Source organism: Ochotona princeps, chromosome X (assembly GCF_030435755.1).
Source record: "Ochotona princeps isolate mOchPri1 chromosome X, mOchPri1.hap1, whole genome shotgun sequence".
Classification (NCBI taxonomy): Eukaryota; Metazoa; Chordata; class Mammalia; order Lagomorpha; family Ochotonidae; genus Ochotona; species Ochotona princeps.
The window spans coordinates 101,139,502-101,160,726 of NC_080865.1; positions in this window are offsets into that span (position 1 = coordinate 101,139,502).

A 21,225-nucleotide genomic window follows, 5' to 3' on the forward strand; every position below is an offset into this window, starting at 1 on the left:
GGTAAACCTTGTAATAGGTCTTAAAATTGTTGCAACTTACTTTTTTGAGAGAGTTTCCAGACTGCATTACAGAAAGAGAACATGGGAAGCCTGGTAAATTCTCTGTAGCAAACACTTACTGAAGAAATGCCAATGTCAAGTTGTACAGACACCAAGTCACCCTCATGTCAGCTATAGAAATCAACCAAGAGAGCGCAATACATCATCTGATTGTGGTTACACGGCAAGGCAAGGTGAAAAACACATGAAGGAAAGAATCACCACTCCTCCTTCCTCAAGGGGGACACTCTTTGCCAGAGGGTGAGTGAACTGAATCCTGGTGCCGGGTTTCCTGCAAAACATTTGATCTGATTGAGCATAGCATTCCTTTACCCTGGACCCTTACCCATAGAATGTATATTGGAGTATCCATTACAAGGCATTCTCAGCCACAGAGAGGCAAGGATCTCTCCCAACAGCCTGCAGAGAGGCAAACTCCAGGTGCACAGATGTCCAGGAGAAGGAGCTAACATTACAGCTTGGAAATCAAAAAGAGGCCGGAGCTCACTGATGGGGCCTCTAGGTATGGCTCACACCAGGTGGGACACTTGCACAGTCATGGACCCAGCCTGCTATGGCTTGTTTTATTGTCAGCCTCAGGTGGGCTTGAAGGATACTCCAAAAACTTCAAGGATCTGAAGAAGTGTGGGATGCAAGTGTGTCGGGACTGGGGCCTATCTATGGAGCAAGGGCTTATCCAAACTTCAGGCCATTGGAACGGACAAGGATTTTTCTGTATCAAACCGAAAGCACACGACACAAAAGCAAAATAGACAAGCTGAGTTCCATTAAACTGAAAGTGTCTGTATATCAAATGAAACGATCAATATAGCAGAGAAATGGGAAAGAAAATAAGTGAGATTTATATCTGACAAAGGAACTAATTTCCAAAATATATAAAATAATATACTTGATATAATATTTCCAAAATACATAAATATATAGTCAAGTAACTCAATAACAAAAAAACCTTCCCTATTAAAAAATGGACAATAGCTCTAAATTGACATTTCTCTAACAAAGACATATAAATGACCAACAGGCACATGAAAAAAATCTCAATATAATTAATTGTCTGTGAATTATAATTCAAAACCATGATGAGATGTCACTTCACTCTGGTAAGACTACTATCAAAAACAACAATGATAAGAAATTTTTGTGAGAACATGGAGTAAAGAAAGTTCTTGCACAATGTTGGTGAGAATGCAAATAAATACAAACCATCAAGGAAAACAATATGGATTTCTTTTAAAAAAGTGAATCTGCCATATGCTCCAACAATCCCATTTCTTTGTATATTTCCAAGGAGAAATATCCATTCCATCAAATAAAAATCTGTGTTCCTGTATTTATTGAAGTACTATTCAGCATAACCAGGAAATAGAATCAACCCAAGTGTCTGTCAATTGATTGAATGGATACGAAAACAATGGAATGTTAGTCACAAAAATGGATGAAATAATGTAATTTGCAAGAGCATGGATTGAACTAGGAGTAAATGGGAAGGCAGATTTAGAGAGAAGGAGACAGAAAGATCTTTCTTCTGCTGGTTCATTCCCCCAGTGGCTGCAATGGCTGAAACTGAGCCAATTTGAAGCCAGGGACCAGGAGTTTCTTCCTCAAGGTCTCCCACGCAGGTGCAGTGTCCCAAGGCTTTGTGCCATCCTCCACTGCTTTCCCAGGCCACAAACAGGGAGCTGGATGGGAAGTGGGGCAGCAGAAACGTTAACTGGTGCCCATGTGGGATGCCGGTGCTTGCAGGCAGAGTGTTAGCCAACTGAGCCATGCTGGTCCCTGAAATGAGAGCCATACCCTTAAGTGAAATAATCAAATCACAAAAAGAAATATCACATGGCGTCACTCACAACTACACACTAGAAGTACAGGTGATCTTATAGAAGTTAAAAATATAAGTATGGTTTCCAGAGACTGGTGAGGGAAATGATGATTGATGAGCACTAGATGACAGATAGAACAAATAGGTCATTGTCTAACAGACAATGTGATAAAAACAGCTTCAGTGATCTATTTCACAGAAAGGTTCTGCTTAACGACAAAATTTATTTCAAAATAAAAAGAGACTTTAAATATTCTCACCACAAAAAAAAAATCGTTGGCAAGTAAAGACTTAGTTTTCAGAGAAAGGAAGGATACAGCTTGTTAAAGTAGAGAAGACTTGACTTTAGGGGAACAGAGAGGGGAGGCAGGTAAGGAAAGAGTGAGGGTAGGGCCTGGCTGGACAGAGCAGGTGCTTTGAAACCAGGCTTTGTTCCCCCTGAGCAGCAGACAGAGCCCCTTTTTAACCAGATTGTTGGGAAGGTGCAGAGCCGAGGGAAGGCGGGTGGGGACATGCAGAAAGACCTCAGGGTGAAGTTTACAGTTTGAGTGAACAGTAGAAATGTCCACAGGTGCGGGGCTCTCCTGAGCAATACGCTTTCCACGAGGCTTCAGATGAACTATCTTATGCAGTTTCATCAGGCCTGGGGTTCAGGCCCAGTGTTCTAACAATAATAAGCTATTTTAATAACTAAACTTAAATTACATTTTTGCTTTTAATCCACATTATTTGCATGTTTTTGTTCTGTGTATGCATTAATAGATTCTTGTTCTCAGATCTCTTGTTCTCAGTGACTTAATCTGTCATTTTCTTAAGTCACAATACCAAATAGATTCTTTGGTATTGCCACTTTTTTAAAGATTAATTTCATATTTTTAATTTGAAAGTCAGATATACAGAGAGGAGTAGAGACAGAGGGCAAGATTTCCCATGCATTGATTCATTCCCTAGGTAGCTGCAATGGCCGGAGCTGCACCTATCTTAAGCCAGGAGCCAGGAACCTCTTGCACCGAGTGGGTGCAAGGTCCCAAGGCTTTTTGCCATCATCGACTGCTTTCCCAGGCCACGAGCAGGAAGTTGGATGGGAGTGTGGTCACTGGAATACAAACCGGCACCCATATTGGATCGCCGGGTGTGTAAGGCGAGGACTATAGCTACTAGGCCACTGTGCCGGGCCTGGTATTGCCACTTCTGAAACTGCATTCTACAGTTCTCACAAAGGTGTTCTTTTCCATAGATACTTTATAAATAGATGTTTTGTGTTTTGTGTTTAAGAAGGCAGGCCTTCTTAATCTGTCACTTTCTTAAGTCACTACACCTTTTGAGTTTTACCATGCTCCATAACCATGCCATAATCTCTACCTTTGTATTTGTCTTGAAAGATACCTCAGGCTTAAGGCAGTCAGATATGAGAGTGAGTACTGCTTGTACATTATGGATATTTGATTTCAGTGCTAATATTGCAGACTCCATGAAACTTGATACTTCCTCTACTGATTTATTCATTTTTAAAGAGGTATTTACTTTTAAAGGCAGATTTTAAAGAGAGAAGGGGGTCCAGTGCAATAACCCAGTAGCTAAATTCCTCACCTTGCACACAAGAGGATCCCATGTGGGTGTTGGTTCATGTCCCACTTGCACTAATTCCCTTCCAACTCCCTGCCTGTGGCCTGGGAAAGCAGTAGAGGATGGCTTAAGGCCTAGGGGCCCTGAACCCACGTGGGAGATTCTGACGAGGCTGATAGCTCCTGGCTTCGGATTGGCTCAGCACTGGCTGTTGTGGCTACTTGGGAAGTGCACCAGCAGATATAGGATCTCTCTCTCTCTCTCTCTCTCTCTCTCTCTCTCTCTCTCTCTCTCTCTCTCTCTTCGTGTAAATCTGGCCCTAAGTGGCCACAGTAGCCTGAGCTGAAGTGATCCTGAGCTGGGATCTTCTATGTCTCTCATGTGAGTGCAGGATCCAAAGAACTTTGGCCATTCTCTACCGCTTTCTATAGGAAAAAATCCAGCAGAGAGCTGATTAGAGCAAATACAAGATACCAGTATTAGCAGGTGGAGGATTAGTTTGCTGCGCTGCTGGGGGGGAGGTCACCCTCTCCTATAGTCTGAGGCAGCATTTACATTTCCAATTCACTTGGGGTATGTAAACTTTGTGTTCTTGTTTTAGTGCAGCATCTTAGCATCACTCTTTGTGCTGAACATTGTATTCAAAATATGTGTTTTGAATCCATATCAACAAATGTGGCCTGATCCAATGTTAAATTCCATCTCCCATTTTCCAACCCGCATAAGGTTCATCCACGCATGCGCTCCCTAGAGATCTGGCTGTATAAATTGAAAAAAAATCCTGCAGCTCTTTTAGTTTGTAGTTGGGGCTTTTTGAGACTTGAATTTAGTTACATATTTAGAATCAAAAAAGGATGATGAGAGTAGATTCTCAGGAGAATCAGTAAATCCTTGCAAGACAGCTAAGGAAGGCCATCCCAGGCACCATGGACATCTCAGACGCAATTCCTTCAGGTACGAGTAGGATTGTTTACACTGGAGAAGAAAACCGGGTTGAATTTAGCAGTTTGATGTTCAAGGTTTCTGTCCTTTCTGAATGTTAGGATCACATTCCTCTATGAAGTTGCATGTTCATTTTGTACAGTAATTCAGCCATTTATAGGGTGAGAGTATGGCTGTGCATTGCAGAAACCTCCGCCTCGCGGTTATAGGGGATACAGGCTTCTGATTGGGCAGATAAAAAGGCTTGACCAGTACTTATGCTTATTTGAGCTGGAGTATTTGAAGCCTTCCATGGATTTTTTCCTTTCGCTACTTTTTTCCCTGGAGATGCAAGAAAGCAGTCAATCCTATTATAATCCGAAATTTGAACAAAATGTTTGAAGGTATTAACTATATTCATACCAGCACTTTCACGTTCGGTACCTATTTGATGAGCAACAGCCAGTGGATGGTGGTATTTTGCATCTCTGCTACAATATCACGCCATGAACTTTTGGCGACCTCTACCACAGTAAGTAGGAACACTAATCATTTAAAACCGTTTCCAGATAACATAGAAGAAATTCATAGCACTCATCCCAAAGTTATTTCATTTTACAACCATTTTGCTACTAAAATTTCTGCAGTATCCAACCAGAGAAAGAAAGCCAGTAAGAGCTACATATGGCAGTATTTATTGCAAAACATGGACTTACTTCTTGTTGATACTGGCAAGGTACGTCCAGAGAGCATACTGTTAAAGAACACCATTGCACTCTCCAATATGAGCAGAAGGTGCTGTCCACAGGCTGAGTGTCTTTTGGAAAGCCTCATTTGCACTCTTCAGGATTTTAGCTGATTGCATCTGGCACACTAAAATTATCCAGAGTAATATATTTTATTTAAAGTCAGCTGAATTTTGACATTAATCCCATCTGTAAGATATCTTCATAGGGCTTTCAAACAGCTGCCAAGGCCCCATATGGGCACTGGAGCCTGTTCCAGCTGTTCCACTTCCCATCTAGCTCCCTTCTTGTAGCCTAGAAAAGCAGGCAGGATGATCTAAGGCCCTGGGACACTGAATCCTTGAGGGAGACACGGAGGAAGCTTTTGTCTCCTGACTATAGACTGGCTTAGCTCTGACTGTTTCGCCCATTTGTGCAGTGAACCCCAATGGACAGAAGATCTTTCTTTCTATCTGTCCTTCTCTCTGTTAATATGCTTTTCCAAAAAAAAAAGCAACAGCAACAAGAAACAATAAAACTCATATCCTTCATAGCCATAACTAGTATTTGACTAGCTGTGGCTATAGTGTAATATTGTTATCACATACAATATTATAGCTGATACTAGACTTAAGTAATTTTTTTCTAAATTAAAAGGTTAATTCTATTCTGGAGTGCAAGCAGTTACTTCATTCAATAATTTTGCAAAATATGGGCCTGGTGCCATAGCCTAGTGGCTAAAGTCCTTGCCTTGCATGTGCCAGGATCCCATATGGGTGCCATTTCTTCTCCTGGCTGTTCCACTTCCCATCCAGCTCCCTGCTTGTGGCCTAAGAAAGCAGTGGAGGATGGCCGAAAGCCCTGGGACTCTGCACCTGAATGGGAAGACCAGGAAGAAACTTCTGGCTCCTGGCTTTGGATCAACTCAGCTCTAGCTGTTATGGCCGCTTGGGGAGTAAACCAGCAGATGGAAGACCTTTTTCTGTCTCTCCTTTTCTCTGCAAATCTGAATTTCTTTTTTTTAAGATTTATTTATTTTCATTACAAAGTCGGATATACAGAGAGGAGGAGAGACAGAGAGGAAGATCTTCCACCCGATGATTCACTCCCCAAGTGAGCCACAACGGCCGGTGCTGCGCCGATCCGGAGCCGGGAACCAGGAACCTCTTCCAGGTCTCCCACGCGGGTGCAGGGTCCCAAAGCTTTGGGCCGTCCTCAACTGCTTTCCCAGGCCACAAGCAGGGATCTGGATGGGAAGTGGAGCTGCCGAGATTAGAACCGGCGCCCATATGGGATCCTGGTGCGCTCAAGGCGAGGACTTTAGCCGCTAGGCCATGCTGGGCCCCAAATCTGAATTTCTAATACAAATAAATAAATTATCAAAAAACTGCAAAATCAATGACAAAAACTTCCAAGGATACACTTCAATACTATCTAATGAAAGGAATTCTATCAAATGCAAAATGGGAATAACCTAGACATATAGAAAACTAATTTTAAAAATGATAAACATAAAACCTACCTTATCTGTGATTACATAACCTGTAAATTATATAGATTTTCCAGTTAAGTTACAATTAACAGAGTGCATTTAAAATACTATTCAGCCCTGTATTGTCAAATAGGGACCCAGTTCAGGTATACTAATACTGCTGGGTTTAAAGTAAATGATTTCTGCAAATAGTAACAGAGGTAGAGACGCAAAGGCTAAATTAGTATGTGTTTTCTGAACAATAACCAGCTCTCTCGTTTTCTGACATAAACCTGCATACAATCCAGGTACTTTTGTTGAATAAAACTCTAAATTGCTTGGAGGCCTGGTTGCAGAACCCCCAAACTGGATGTGCTTGCGCATGGTGTAGAAAGCCAAATACTGTCATCAGGCTAGTGGAAAAGAGCAGACATTTGCTGCCAAGTGCAGAGCAAGGTTGGTCAGTGGCATTCCTGGTCTTCCTCTGATCGGTCAGTGAAGCTCTTTAAGGAATGTATTATGCCCAGGCGAGCTCCTGTTCATATGAAGGTTACATAGATGTGGCAGTAAGATTCTGCCCAGACCTCAAATTCGGCTACCCCAATTACTCCAGGGTTTTACTGGTCATTGACATTCTTATCTACTGGAAAAGAAAGTGACAGTTTGCGTCTGGTGAAGTCTTGTAAAGTCTTGTAAAGTCAGCTGGATTGCCCCTTTAACTCAGTGTATTTCTTTTTTTTTTTCAAGATTTATTTATTTTTATTGGAAAGGCGGATATACAGAGAGGAGGAGAAACAGAGAGGAAGATCTTCCATGCTATGGTTCACGCCCAAAGTGGTCGCAACAGCCAGAGATGAGCCAATCCGAAGCCAGCAGCCTGGAGCCTCCCCCGGATCTCCCACATGGGTGCAAGGTCCCAAAGCTTTGGGCCGTCCTGGACTGCATTCCCAGGCCACAAGCAGGGAGCTGGATGGGAAGTGGGGCCGCTAAGATTAGAACTGGCACTCATATGGGATCCCAGTGTTTCCGAGGTGAGGACTTTAACCACTAGGCCACTGCACCAGGCCCTAATTCAGTGTATTTCTTTTGATAGAGGGCAGGCAAGGATAGTTTGGGCTAAGGAGACATACAAGAGGCTAGGTCCTGCTCTGAGATTATGGGGATTCTGTTTCCACGCTGGTTGGTGTGAACACAGACCAGAGATGAGACAGTCTCATTTAATGGCTCCACTCTAGATGCCAGTCACAAGTGGGATCCATAATTTACTTGCACTTTCACCTATCTGACTAAAATCAGTGAGATATAATTCATGAGAACTATATTTGTAACTATAGTTAAGCAGCTTAGAAGCTTCTTAAACCTCTTAAGAATTCTGTCAAAGATTCATTATATAGAAATAGTTCTGTTGTGGTCTGGGTTGGAACAAACATTGTGGTCTAGATTAAGGCCAAATATTTATTTCCTGGGTTCTTGCCTATTATTTAAAAACCACCTTTTTCATAAAATTGTTTTTATTTGAAAGGCATATTTACAAAGAGAAGGAGAGACAATGACCTTCCATCCTCCTGTTCACTCTCCAAATGGCCTCAATGGCCAGAGCTGCGCTGAGCTGAAATCAGGAGCCAGGAGCTTCCAGCAGGTCTCCTGTGTGGGTGTAAGGATCCAAAGATTTGAGCCATCCTCTCCTCTTTTCCCAGACCACAAGTAGGGAACTGGATTGGAAGTATAGCAGCCAGGACTAGAACTTACGCCCATATGGGATGTTGGCACTTGCAAGCATAGGATTAGCCTGTTAAGTTACCGTATAGACCCCTTAGAAATCATTTTAAGCAAGGCACTGACGTGACTTAAAGTGGTAAGGTTTATTCAGAAGATGAGAAATACACATATGCGGACTATGTTCAAAGCTCATTAACCTAGAAGGGAAGGAGTGTGGGGGAGAGGTTCTACTTTTCTTCCACTGAGTCCTTCTGTAGTGAGAAAAAAAGCAGAGGACCCTCCTCCTGAGCCTGGGCTTTTAAGAGGCTTGAGAGGGGAGTGTGTATTTGACACTGTTCCCCCCGCCCAAGGTCCCAGGTAATGGGAAGCATTCATCGGAAAGGTACTATTTGACTGACTGATGGGCAGAACAAATTATGTTGGCAATGATATGTGGCATCCAAACTCACGATCCTGGGCTATCTGCCTGCCTGAGTCCATATCAGTTGCTTAAATAATTGGCCATTGGTGATTGGTGACGGTATTACCTCTGCCACTCCTGTTTGTCCCAGAGATCGGGCAGTGGGGCTTAAAGATTCACCTCCGTATGTATGGACTTTGATCTTCTGGCAAGCAGTTATTATTTTGAAGCTCTCTAGGATCCCTATCCTGCCAACACGTTGGTAGCATGAATTCAAATTGGCTGAAAGCATCTCATTATGAAAGAAAAGATACCTCCTTTTAAAGGACCTCAGTGCTAGAAGATGAGGATAAATGTTACATATGTATTCTTGGTTATACCACAGGCCTTGGTTGTTGATTGTGAGCTCCTCTGGGTAAAAGGACAATAAAAGTCTGAAGACACTGTTACAGTAATACACCTAGTGCAGTCTGTCTTAATAGCATATGAAAATACATTCTATCTTCCACCTTATGGGGATGGAGCTGCCTGTGGCTTCGCTCTCTTCTATGAGCTCTGGGGTGTGGGGACTTAGGCTGGAAACTGTCAGAGAAGGCTGAACTTGTGCACAAGTTTCAGTCCCAAGGGTGCATGGGGAGGGGGAGAGAAAGGTCCCATGCTAGCATGGTGTGACAGTGACCATGGCCTGGGACATTGCAAAAGCACTGTCATCACAGGCAGGCAGAGGGTAGGGTCCCAGGTTAACATGTGCCAGAGGACTGTGTCTGGGTTGATCTTGGGATTTGGTGGGCTGGCAGGGCGCTAAGCCATCCTGCCACCCCATTGGAAGACTGGGCTTGTGAATACCAGTCTGGGGAACCCATGCAATCCTGGATGCAAGGACTATGGGTTTCTCAGGGAAGGGGGTGATGCGTGGGAGAAAAGCCTGCTGAGGAATATGTTACTGGTGAGAAATGACTTCTGAGGGACTTCCACCAGCAAGGCCAATGTACTTTCAGGTAAGTGAGGGGGTTGAGACAGAGAGGTTTGGAGGAGGGAGGCTGGTAGACCTTTCTGGGTCTGACCAATGCACCTGCCCACAAAGGGTGGGCTAATTACCCCTTACCAACACGACCAACCACCCACTGGCACACAATAAAGTTAAGTTTGGGGTCTACCAAGCAGGGGTAGATCATAGTACCTTCCAAAGCAGTAGGAAAATGATAGGTGGACATAGGAGACAGAGGAAGAGTGAGAGAGAGAGACAGAGAAAGTTGAGGGAGAAAGAGAGCCAGAGCCAGAGGAAGAGAAAGAAAAACACAGACTAGCACAACCAGGCACCAAACTTCTTCTTTTAAAATGAACTCATCCATATTGTAAGGAACTCACTTCACAATATTGGCAGGAATTCATTCATGAGGATATGGTTCTTACAGTTTAATAACCTCTTAAAGTTTTTACCCACTTCCAGAGTTGTGAATTTTGAAAACATGTTTTTTATGAAAGGGATTTAGTTGCTTTGTTTGTATTACTTTTGAAGTTAAATAAAAATAAATTCATTTTTAGTGTATGTCTAGCACATGCATGTTTGATACACATTCAAACCTTATAATAGAAGCATTTAGGAACTCTGGTATAAAGATTTTTGTATATTTTTATTTAGGAATTATTTATGTTTGCAGCTCGGAGTTTGTTGTAACTGTTCCTGAGACAGCTGCAGTAAGTAGGGGAAAAAATGGAAAAAGGAAAGAAGCACAGTCATACTGGAATTCCTCCCCAGCCACCCTTCCCCAAGTCTACCAGAAACTTGGATGCTATGAGTTGTAAACTCTGTCCCTTGTTCTGAAACAAAATAATGTGTCATGAAAGTTCAAATTGATACAGTATGTTCTATCACAGCCCTTTATAGCACTCTGAGCATTTGTATCTAGTATAACATCAATAAAGTCCAGTGTGGAGTCATTGTCTATTCCTGCAAGGACCCATTTGTAGTCCTCCTACGACTGTCGGAGACGCTGCCTGTGTCAGGGTACTCCTCCAAGGAAACCTTCAGTCTGTCTCTGCTTTGGCGCTGTCCCCCAGATCCTATACATTTTAGTTACCCAGGTGTCTAATTAAAGCAGGCTTATGAAAATATCCACTTTGATTTTCAGTCACCTTTCAAACTTGAAAGGAATTTCATGTTTTGAAAATACCCTATTCTCTTTCTCTTGTTTTCTCTCTCACCTACACACACATACTCACACACATGCACATGCACACTACAAACAGGGAAGAGGGGCAGGAAAAGGGAGGGAGAGTGAGAGGAGGAGAGAATAGGGAGAGGACACACACACACACACACACATAGAGAGAGAGAGACAGACAGAGAGCGCACGCTTAAATGAACTGGTTCATTCCCCAAGTGCCTCCAACACTCAGGCCAGGCTGATGCCAAGAGTCAAGAGCTCCGTTTGGTTCTGAGTCTGCCACATGGAAGACAAGAATCAAACTACATGAGCTATTAACTGGTGCCTTGCAGAATGTGCATTAGCAGGATGATGCAAAAAGTGCAAAGAAGCCAAAAATCAAACAGAAGATTAAATGTGGGAGGCAAGTGTCAATTTAATTGCTGTGCCAAATGCCTGCCTCACATTTTTCTAATAGATATAAACATGTGCTAGTTTAATGAAACTTTCAAATCTTATAAAAATTCCTATGGATCCGTGCTTCACACTGGTCTTCATTTATGACCTCAGTTTTCCATTGCTTTCTACCTCACCGCGCAGTTGGACCATTAGGCAATGTACAAGAGCCAGCAAAAAGCAAAACAGGAACATCTGATAATTGATCATTTTTTCCATTACTGCTAGGAAAAGAGCATGCTGCTCAGTTTACTCAGTTGATTTTTATTTTGCCTTCTTTGATCAGAGGATGCCTCCATTTACCTTGGAACTGCCTTCTGTAAACCAGGAAACTCTTTGTGTTGGTGTGTTAGGAGGTATGGACACAGAACTTTGCTAATTATGGTAGAATCCAGTAGTTCTCTTGTGGTTTCAAATTAGTCCCAGAGGAAAAGAGATACTTTGATTATACCTTCTTGCATTCCCTGTTTGCACGATCTCACATGAACTGTTTTCCATTTTAGTATGCAATTCTTATGAACATTGACCTCCCTGTTTCATCTCAGCCTTCAATATGTTCTTCACTCAAAGAGGCAGTTTCAAATAATTCAAGCAAATAATTATCTCTCAAATGAAATTCTTCTGCCCAAATCATGCTACAACTCCAATTTTACCCTGTGCCAAAAGCAGATCAAAACATAAAAAACTACTGACCAGTAAATATGAATACAAATGCAAAAATTCCCCCAAATCCAGCCAACAAACAAAATATATATGAGCCTAGAGAAAGGCTTATACTGTGTTGCAAAGTGATATTTATCCCAGGATTGTAGATGTGATCCAACATATTAACATATTAACGACCTAATTTTAATCCACTCTATAATCACAGGCTTAACGTATCACTAGCCATAACATTTGTCAAGTAAAAACTAGAAAAAACATAGTTCATCAGGACTATAAACAAGGCTAAAAACAACAATCAAATCACTTTTGTCCATTTAATTCTTATACATGTTTTTATATTGCTAACTACCATGTATCAGTACGACAGAGATCCCTAAAGACCTAACCATTTTTCTTACAGGTTATTACTTATTAAAATTTTATTATTATTTTACAGGTTTATTTATTTTTATTGGAAAGTGTGATCTACAGAGAGAAGGAGACAGAAAAATATTCCATCCGCTGGTTCATTCTCCAAGTGGATACAACAGCCAGAGCTGAGCAGATCTGGAATCAGGAGCCAGGAGCTTCCCCTGGGTCTTGAGCTGTCCTGGACTGAATTCCTAGGCCACAAACAGGGAGGTGGAATGGAAGTGGAGCAGCCTGGATATGATCCACTTCCCACATGGGATCCCGGCACATGTAAGGCAAGGACACCAGCCACTAGGCTGCTGTGCTGTGCCCCTTTATATTATTATTTTTGCAAGAGGTTTTTGTATTTGCTTTGCTTTGCTTTTTTTTTCATGTTCTGTGTGTCAGATGCCAGATAAATTTCAAGTATCTCTTTGGATTTGTGGTTTGGAACTTTTTTTTTAAAAGATTTATTTTATTTCCATTACAAAGTCAGATACACTGAGAGGAGGAGAGACAGAGAGGAAGTGGAGCTGCCAGGATCAGAACCAGCAGCCATATGGGATCAAGGCAAGGACCTTAGCTACTAGGCCACACCGCCGAGCCCGGAACTTTTCTTTTAAGTAAAATATTTGAAAGGTAGAATTACAGAGGGAAAGAGACAAAGAGAGAACTCTTCTATCTGCTGGTTCACTCCTCTATTGGCCACAATGCTCAGAGGTAAGCCTCATCCAGATCTCCAACATGGACAGGGTCCAAAGATTGTCCCATCTCCTGCTGCTTTTCCATGTACAATAGCAGGGTGCTAGATTAAAAGTCGTGCAGCCGGGACTTGACCCATTGTCCACATGGCATACTAACATTGCTGGCCTATATGCCACTACTGCCATAGAGCCAGTTTTGATACTGTCTTTGAATATGGCTGCTTAAAGAAATTGAATTGCTTTCATCAGACTGACCTATTGAGGTCTCTGTGTTGTAAAATAACTGCCGTATTGCTTTGCAGAATGAAATGGCATTTATTAAGTTCTTTAATATTGTGATATCGCATTGTTTTAGTTAAGTTTAGAGGAGGGAATATGACAGAAAGACTGACAATTGTCGTTGGTTCATAATATTTCCACTCAGACACAGTGACATACATTTGGTGCCTTTTGATTATTATTGCTTTATGCATGGCTTTGTTTTCATATATCGGTATCATGAATCTGTATTTAGCTTCATGCATCACATGTAACAATGTTAAATTCACTATGTTGAATTATGGTATTTTATTTCATATAGGCACTACTCAGTCAATCAGCCACTATTCCATGGAAAATTCTGGCTTACAGCTATACAATCATTTAATTTTTCTTTTTTTTTCATGAAATGTTTCCATAGGCACAGGCATTTCCCTTCCACCCTCCTCCATTCCCCTACCCCAAACTTCACCTGAATTCTTACAAGCAGATTGGAAGAGGGTACTATTATACACTAGTTAGAAGGTTTTGAGATGACCTGGCTGTTATGTCTTGGTCGGCCTCTCTTCTTATTGGCTATATGACCTCAGTAGAATATTACTTTGTGGAGTCTTGCTTTGCCAGTTGTGATATCTGAACCATATGAACCATCAGCCGCGTCTTAGGAATTCCGGCTAGTACAGCGTGGCACTGTAAGAGAGCCTTCACACTTCCCAGAGGCCTCCAGGGATACAATAGCATCAGAAAGGGTAGTGCGGCTTTCCTCTCCATCGTAGGACATTTAGAAAAATTCATATTTGTAGATTTGTTTTTAAGATTTATTTATTTTTATTGGAATGTCAGACACACAAAGAGGAGAACAGACTGAGAGCAAGAGCTTCCATCAGTTCATTCACCTGAAGCAGCTATGATGGCCGGAGCTGCACCCATCAGAAACCAGGAGCCCGGTGCCTCTTTTGGGCCTCCCATTTGGGTGCAGGGTCCCAAGGTCTTGGGCCATCCTCGACTGCTTTCCCATGCTACAAGCCATGAGCTGGATGGGAAGTGGGGCTGCTGGGGCACCAATTAGTGCCCATTCGAGATCCTGGCATGTACCAGGCGAGGACTTTCATAGATTTGTTTTATAACAGCTGTGGAAGGAGAAATGGGGCCTCTGTTAAAAAGGAAGGGAAAAGTAAATTTTTATTAACTGCTCTTTACAATCTTTTTAAAAATGAATGACAAACCAAATTCATTAAGAACATTTCTGGAGCCCATGGTATGCAAAATCAAATAATTAACTACACAGATTCTCTTGTATTGAGGTATACTTTATATTCTGAAGCGTAATGAATGAAAATGAATTTGTTTACACTTTACCTTAAACTTTCAGTAGGCTTTCATGTAAAATTGTTTTCCCAAGTTCACTTTCTATAATGCTATGTTTGAATATGTATTGGTAAATGCTTGAACCCACATGTGTCATAAAAAATAATAGCTGAAGTAGCCCTTGGGGGAAATGCCATAATATTGGTATTGCTATTTTAGTGCATTCATAATGGAATGAGAGATCAGAACAGCCAAGAGTTTGTGTTTCTCATTATACAGACTCTGCTGATAGAATAGAATATGTTATGAACACTATATTTTGCATTGCCATAATGGTGTGTGGTATTATATGACAGTACTAGGAAAGCTCTGTCTACTTCCCACATGTAAATACCTTTGGAAAATAAGCAAGATACAAAGCCTAGATTTTTTTACCCATTTCCATTTGAAGTCATTCAACTGGAAGGTGACACTTTTGGATACATTGTGTTTGCTGTTATCACAGAGGTGATATTCTTGTTGTTATCAAAGAAGTCTTGATTAGTGATTGGAAGAGAAGTTTCTAAAATCAGTTTTATTATTATGCTGTCTTCTATGCCTGGGCTCACCTCCTGAGATCCTGGTGAGCCTCCTTTCCCACCTGGCAGCTGGTGGTGCTCTGATTGCTCATCACCAACCAGTGCCAGGGTATCTGGTCACTGCAATACCACTTTGTTTTATTCGCTATTTCCCATGCCCATGGGTCTCCAGGTACCCTTTGCCATCAGCCTTTCCTATTATATTTCTTGGAATCTGCCCTCTCATCTTCACCCTGGCTGATGATTCTGTCTGTTTAAATCTGTTCTTACCCTATACTGCAATCCTTTTTCCCTTATGTCCTATATCTCAGTGTCAATTTGAGTCCCAACTACTCTCACATTGATCCAGCTTCTGGATAATGTACTTGGAAGGCAGCAGACAAGAGCTCAAGTACTTGGCTTCTTGCAATTAATGTGGATGATGTGGATGGAAATTCTGGTGCTTATTTCTACCTTGCCCAACTTCTGCTACTGCAGACATTTAGGAAGTGAACCAGCAGATGGAAGATCTCTCTCTCTTTTTGTCTCTCGCTGTTTCACTCTCTCTCTTTACTACTCTGTTTTCAAGTAAACAAAAGTTTTTAAAGAAGAATAAATGGAAAACAAAATTGCAGTCTATGTGAATATATTATGGAAGATTAGAGTTGTAGATAAGGATGGCTGAATGTGTGCATATTTTGTGTGTGTGTGTGTGTGAGAGAGAGAGAGAGAGAGAGAGAGAGAGAAAGAGCAAGAGAGAGCGAGCGAGAGAGAGAGACAGAGAGAGAACACACTTCAAAAAGTGCATATGCAATTAAAGTAAAGGTAAAGTGATGCGTTAAAATTAAAACAAAATATTTGGTGCAAAAGTTTGAAGCAAGGCACACAAGGGCTCTTTGCTTAAAATTATTATGAAAAATAGATTGTATGTATTTCATAGATATAGGTCTACGATGATAATCACACTCACTTTCCTTTTACTCTCCCTACCTCAATCCCCTCCTCCCTTAGTTTCTTTTTAATTTTACGGAGTCCTAAATTTAATAACAAACATGTAACCAGATATCCATCTAATTTATACACACACACACATATATATATATTATATATATATATATGTTTAATAATTGCCACATAGAGAAAAAACATGACATCTTTTGGGGACAGGTTTATTTATTTATTTTGTAAAGATTTATGTATTTTTATTAAAAAGGTGCATATACAGACAGGAAGAGAGACTGAGAGGAAGATCTTCTATCCAGTGATTCACTCCCCAAGCAGCTGCAACTGCTGGAGCTGAGCAATCAGAAGCCAAGAGCCTGGAACCTCTTCTGGGTGTCCCACACAGATGCAGGATCTCAAGGCTTTGGGCTGTCCTCGACTGCTTGCCCAGGATACAAGCAGGGAGTTGGACGGGAAGTGGGGCCACTGGGATTAGAACCTGCATCCATATGGGATCGTGGTGCATTCAAGGCAAGGACTTCAGCCACTAGGATACTGTGCCGGGCCCAGATTTATTTTTTTAAAGAATTATTTATTTTTATTGGAAAGGTAGATTTACAGAGAAAAGGAGAGACAGAAAAATCTTCCAGCTGCTGGTTCACTCACCAAATGGTTTCAAAGGCAATGAAGAGTTGATCCGAAGTGAGGAGCCAGAAGCATCCTCTGGGTTGGCCATGTGGGTGTATGGTCCCAAGGCTTTGGGACATCCTCTACTGTTTTCCCATGACACAAGCATGGAGCCGAATGAAAAGTTGAACAGCCAGGATACAAACCAGTTCCAATTCAGGATCCCAGTGCTTTTCAAGGTGCGGATTTAGCCACTAGACCATTGTGCCAGGCCCTTGGAATTCATTTATTTCATTAAGAGTAATAGTTTCAGGCCCAGCGCGGTAGCATTGTGGCTAAAGTCCTCATCTTGCACACCAGGATCCCATATGGTTGCCTGTTCTTATATCAGGCATCCCGCTTCCCATCCAACTCCCTGCTTGTGGCCTGGGAACACAGTGGAGGATGGCCTAAAGCCTTGGGACCATGTATGCACGTGGGAGACCCAGAAATGGCTCTGGGCTCCTGGCTTAGGATCGGGTCAACTGTGGCCGTTTTGGCCATTTGGGAAATGAATTCTTGTACAATAAATCTTCCTCTATTACTCTCTTCCTCTCTGTATATCTGCCTTTCAATAATGATAAAATAGGTTATTTTGTTGTTTTTATTTTTTTTGAAGAGTAGTGTTTTCTAGTGGCATCTATTGTTTATAAAGATGGTACTTTTTTATGACCTCGCAGTATTCCATAGGTATGTATACCACATTTTCTTTATCTGATCATCAGTTGATGGACATACATTATTGTGAACTGAGCTATAATAAACTTGATGCAAGATAACTCTTGCATATGCTGATTTCATTTTACTTGAATAAATTCCCAGAAGTGGGATGGCTGGATCATATGGCAGATCCATTTTTCAGATTTCTGAAAGATCTCCATATTGCCTTGCATAATGAGTGCACTCATTTACACCAGGAGTATATTAGGGTAGTATTTTCTCTGCATCCTTACCAGCATTTATTGTTGTTTTTGTTTTTGTTTTTGGAATGATAGCCATTCTAACTTGGAGGGAGATAAATCCCATTGAAGTTTAGTGATCCTGAGCATTTTCATACGTCTACTAACTATATTCCAACATACTGGAAAATGTAGGAGAAAATAATAGATATCTGAACATATGTAGTCTACCAAAATTGAATCATGCCATCATAGCCTAAATAGAGAAGTAAAGAAGATGAGAATCTGTCAAAGACCCTCTGACCCCCATCAAAGAAAAGGCCAGGACTGGTGAGTTTTAGTGCTGAATCCTATAAAACCTTTCAAGAAGAACTAATGGGGCCCGGCGACGTGGCCTAGCTGCTAAAGTCCTCACCTTGAACGCACCAGGATCCCATATGGGCGCCGGTTCTAATCCCAGCAGCTCCACTTCCCATCTAGCTCTCTGCTAGTGGCCTGGGAAAGCAGTTGAGGACGGCCCAAAGCCTTGGGACTCTGCACCTGTGTGGGAGACCTGGAAAAAGTTCCTGGCTCCTGGCTTTGGATCGGTGCAGCACCGGCCGTTGCGGCTCACTTGGGGAGTGAATCATCTGACGGAAGATCTTCTTCTCTGTCTCTCCTCTGTTCTGTATGTCTGACTTTCCAATAAAAATAAATAAATCTTTTTAAAAAAAGAAGAAGAACTAATGTCCATTCTTAAATTGTTCAAGACCAAATGAAAAGGAGAGAATCCCCCAAACTCTTTCTTGAGGCTACTATCAGCTTTACCTCAAAACCAAAGGAAGAGAATTACAACAAAGAGAATTATAAACTAATATGTTTACATAATATAGATGTGCAAAACCTAAACAAAGCACCAGCTAATCCAAATATATCTCAGAAAAATTATTCACTCAGACCAAGGGTGATACTTCCCTGCTAAGGATGATATTTTAACACATGCAAAGCAATGAATATGATAGATCACATTTGCAAATTGAAGAACAAAAACACTATTAACATAATAGATTCAGAGGACACTTGATAAATGTTTACATGATAAAAACTTGAAATAAATTGGACAATTAAGGACCATTCTTTTTTTTTTAATTATTTATTATTTAACTTCAGTAATTACATTGTATTATGTGACACAGTTACATAGATACTTGGGTTCTCCCCACCCCTCCCCAAACCCTCCCACCATGGTGGATTCCTCCACCTTGCTGCATAACCACAGCTCAAGTTCAGTTGAGATTTCCCCATTGCAAGCGTATACCAAACATAGAGTCCAGCATCTTATTGTCCCGTCAAGTTCAACGGCTTCTTAGGTATACCCTCTCTGATCTGATGACAGAGCCAGCAGAGTATCATCCCAGTCAATTGAAAGCTCCAACATACCATCGGCAAAAATTTACATCGTTATGGAATTAATTGACATAGTAATGAGTAACCAATATGTTAAAAGTAAATGCGGGTTCCCAGCCACCTTCTGTGACCACCTTCTTCAAGACAATCAAACCAATGCATGACAAAACTACAACCAGCATCTCATTGAATGGAGAAAAGTTAGAAACATTTCCACTGAAATCTGAAACCAGACAAGGATGCTAATTTCACCACTGCCATGCAATATAGTTCTGGAACTTTTAGGCAAGAAAAATAAATTAAGAGGATACAAATTGGAAAAGAGGAAATCAAATTATTCCTCTTTGCAGATGATACTATTCTCTATTCAGGGGAACCAAAAGATTCCACTAAGAAACTATTGACACTCATAGGGGAGCTTGATAAAGTTGCAGAATATAAAATCAACACACAGATTCAACAGCTTTAGAATACACATACACTGTCAAAGTTTGAGAATTTGCATGATCAGTCACATTTAAAATAGTTACATTTTTTAAAAAATTTGAAAAAAATTTATCTACAATAAAAATCATAAAGCATTAAGGAAAGAAATAGAAGGTGATACATAATATGCAAATCAACCATCTATGTTCATGGATTGAAAAACTGATATCACAATATCCATACTACCTAAAGCAACTTACAGATCCAACTGAAATACTAAGAACATTCTAAGATCCATGGGGGGTAGGGCAGAGATGATGCTTACTAAATGTACAAAATGGATTGATGAGATTAGCCAGTTAAATCTTTTCACCAGTAAGGCACTCAACAGCCCATGAGATATTTATTAAAAATGTCAAGTAAATCCTCCTATTTTTGTATCATAGTGTCAAATAGCAGTAAAATAAACATGTTAAGATCCTTAATCTACTGCTATGTTTCACTGTAAAATTTACCTTTGTTAAAATTTGCTTCTGTTCAAATTTGTTGAGCTCGCACGTAAAAGTATCCTAATATTACTTTGGCTGGTATTTTCTAATTACTGTATAATATTTTGGGAATGCAAATTTTATTTGAATGTCAACTACAGTTAAGCATGTGCCGTTTGTTTTTCTTGCTCAGGTTTTGTAATTTGATGGAATGTTTTTATTATAGTTTAATAAATGTTTGCTTTATTTTTCAAAAAAAAAAAAAGAAAGAAAAAAAAATAAGATCCATGGTGGGGGAGGGCTTGGGGACGGGTGGGGGGAATCCCAGTATCTATAAAACTGTGTCACATAATGCAATGTAATTAATAAAAAATAAATAAAGTGATGCGGGGAAAGCAAAAAAAAAAAAAAAAAAGAAAGAAACAATGATGCTAAAATTCATATAGAAACACAAGAGATCTTGTGTTTCTAAAGAGATCTTGAATAACTAAAGCAATCTTAAAACAACAACAAAAAAAGACATCATGGTATCAGGATTCAAAATATAATACAGAGTATTTATAATCAAAATAACCTGACATTGTTGCAAAAATAGACATGTTTTCCAGTGGAAGAGACTGGAAGCCCCATAAATTAATCCACACATATGCAACCAATCAATCTTTGAAAAACAAGCTAAGAACAATCTCTGGAGAAAGAACAATATCTTTAAAAAATGGTGCTGGGAAATCTGAACCGACATGTATAAGAGTATTGATACAGGACTGCTCTGTATCTTACAACTGACACAAAAATCAATTTAAAATGGATGAAGGATCTAGAAGAACACATTGTGGAAACTCTTCAAGACATTGACATAGGCAAAGGTTTCTTGGAAAAGACCCCAGAAAAACAGGCAATTAAGAAAAAGAGACAAATGAGATTACATCAAGCTACGAAATGTCTGCACTGCAAAAGAAGTGCTCAAAAAATCGAATAGACAGCTGACAGTATGGGAGAAAAACATTTTCAAACTATTTAAGTGATAGAGGACAAAAATCCAGGATCTATAAATAGCGTAAGAAATGCCACAGCAACAACAGCAATAGCAACAAAATCCATTCTCGCCTTGGGAAAGGGTACGGGGAGGGGTGGGGGGAATCCCAGAGCCTATGAAACTGCGTCACATAATGCACTGTAATTAATATAAAAAAAATCTAAAAAAAAGAAATGAGAGAAGATTGGCATATAGGAAAATGATCTGTAATCCTA